The sequence below is a fragment of the Octopus bimaculoides genome, chromosome 25 (assembly GCF_001194135.2).
Source record: "Octopus bimaculoides isolate UCB-OBI-ISO-001 chromosome 25, ASM119413v2, whole genome shotgun sequence".
Classification (NCBI taxonomy): Eukaryota; Metazoa; Mollusca; class Cephalopoda; order Octopoda; family Octopodidae; genus Octopus; species Octopus bimaculoides.
Genome location: NC_069005.1, coordinates 20,905,004 through 20,907,425, shown reverse-complemented (window position 1 = coordinate 20,907,425; position 2,422 = coordinate 20,905,004). Strand labels below are relative to the sequence as shown.

Here is a 2,422-nt window from a genome sequence, read left to right as displayed (position 1 = left end):
GAGAGAGAGAGAGAGAGAGAGATCTTTGTTTATTTTAGTACGTATATCTGCGGGCAAAGAATTGTCTTTTAGTGTGTATTCTTTCACTGGATTTTAGTTATTTGACTACGGCCATGGTGAAGTACTGCTTTCAAGGATTTAGTCGATTACACATTTCAGTCTGTCCCTTATTTTGTCTATCTGTATATGAAGAAAACTTAGTGACCAAGACAAAACTACTCTACCCCCTATGTGGCGATACGAGAAATAATGATAGAACCCATTATACGTTTTGGCATAACACCGTGTTCTCTTTTTCAAGCAACACCGGTTTTCACATGAACGCAGACATTGATGTAGATCCATTTACGTCTGTAGCACGCTTGCATATTGTACCAGTTTCCACTCACATGGAATTGGTCAACCCGAACCTGCAGTAAAACACTGTGGAACCTGATTCCACCAACATCCACACACATGTTTGTATATATTTATATCCTCTCATATGTGCGTGTGCATTTACGAGGGTAGGCTGGCAACTTCATATGCTGACGATGAAGGAGTGATGCTAGAACTGAAATCTTGAATTAGTTTCAACTCTTTTTTATTAATAACTGCAGTTTCCTACCAGGTAAACTGACAACTGACTGTTCAAAGAAGACTTCAAAAGTAACTAGTAGCGACTTCTCTTGAAAATGGACAAAATTTCGCATCGTAATGTTATCAAGTACCCCCAGAAAAAAGGCTTTAACTCCTAAAGACAGTTCTGCTGACATGGTCGCTACATTAGTGGATAACACTCCAACTTCATCAAATGTACAGCAATGGGCAACTGAATTTAGGAGAGGAACGGAGAGTCTTGAAGACGACCCCTGGACATCCTGAACTGCCACCACCGAGGAAAACATTAATGGTGTTTACCACCTGGTGATGGGTGACAGGCGATTGACTATTATTCTGCTCGGTTGGTGCCACGTCATCTGACACCTGATCAAAAGCTCACCAGCGTGATCACATCACGAGAAAATCTGACACTGCTGGAGGTAGATACAGCTGGTTTTCTTGAACGTATCCTAAACCAGGATGAATGTTGGATTCATCACTTTGAACCAGAAACAAAGAGACAATCCATGCATGTAGAACCACCCCTCCTTACCTGCTCCAAAGAAGACCAAAATCGTTTCATGTGCAGGGAAGGTGATAGCCGCAGTTTTGGGGGATGCAATAGGCACTGTTGGAAAAAATAACAATTTTTAATATTTTATCATAATTATTTAATACAAAATAATCTACTGGTAATTATCATCATCATCATCATCATCATCATCATCATTTAACGTCCGTTTTTTATGCTGGCATGGGTCAGATGGTTTGACTGAGAATTGGTAAGTTGGGAAGCTACATCAGGTTCTGATCTGATTTCGCAAGGTTTCTATGGCTGGATGCCCTTCCTAATGCCAACCACTCCGAGAGTGTAGTGGGTGCTTTTTACATGCCACGGGCATGGGTGCCATTGATTGAGTACGAAAATAAAGTGTCTTGCTCAAGGACACATAACGTGCCGCCAGAAATCAAACTCATGACTTTATGATCTTGAGCCGAATCCCCTAATCACTAATATATATAATATAATATAATATAATATAATTAGTGGGACTCATGTAAATTCCATGGAATGAAAAAATTTAAGAGGACTTACTTAAGAAACAGTAATTTGCATTTTTATAGCATTCAGAGTTTAGCTATCTTTCAATATACTTCATGTTCGTCTACATTCATTTCTTCATGTGTCTGTTGGTGTTGTCTTTTTTTTTTTATTATATCTTCTCCCTGTCACTTTTCACTATCAACACACCACCACCATTACTATCATCATCACTATAATTTTCAGTAACAAAGCTCATTTCAGTGTAGCTGTTTGTTTGATGATGTATCTCTACGCTGACAATACAAATACTATCTGCCTCTCTCTCTTTCTCTCTCAGTATAAATACCTCCCCTGTTCATCTCTCTCTATCTTTCTTTAACCTCATCACCAGAACATCATTCTCTACTAAATGTTGTATCCTAAACATATCTCTTTCTCTTCACCTTTCCCTTCAGTTGACCACAGGACACATTTGGCCTAAGTGTTTTAATATTAATTACCTTTCTCTACTTCTTCCTCTCTTTTTTCTTCACTCCCCCCTCATTTCTCTCACTTTTACTCCACTTCTCACTCACTCCCCTCCCCCTCTCTTATTAACTAAAGTATAACAGGTAAATGAACAGGCAGATTATATATATATAGGCACAGGGGTGGCTGTGTGGTAAGAAGCTTGCTTCCCAACCATATGGTTCTGGGTTCAGTCACCTTGAGCAAGTGTCGTCTATTCTAGTCTCAGGCCAACCAAAGCCTTGTGAGTGGATTTGGTAGACAAACTGAAAGAAGCCAGTCAGATAT

General features: G+C 39.4%; 1 protein-coding gene and 1 long non-coding RNA gene across 2 annotated transcripts in view; one reads left to right on the top strand and one right to left on the bottom strand.

Moving 5' to 3' along the window:
• Nucleotides 1-2,422, top strand: part of LOC106875169 (ADP-ribose pyrophosphatase, mitochondrial) — a 99,295-nt gene that overhangs the window by 25,496 nt on the left and 71,377 nt on the right. The gene's annotated exons all lie outside the window — the stretch shown is intronic.
• The window catches only part of LOC128250758 (uncharacterized), a 28,992-nt gene that overhangs the window by 10,376 nt on the left and 16,194 nt on the right, over nucleotides 1-2,422 (bottom strand). Inside the window, exon 2 of the long non-coding RNA XR_008266742.1 lies at nucleotides 1,136-1,210. This is a non-coding gene — a long non-coding RNA (uncharacterized LOC128250758). The remainder of the gene's footprint in view (nucleotides 1-1,135; nucleotides 1,211-2,422) is intronic.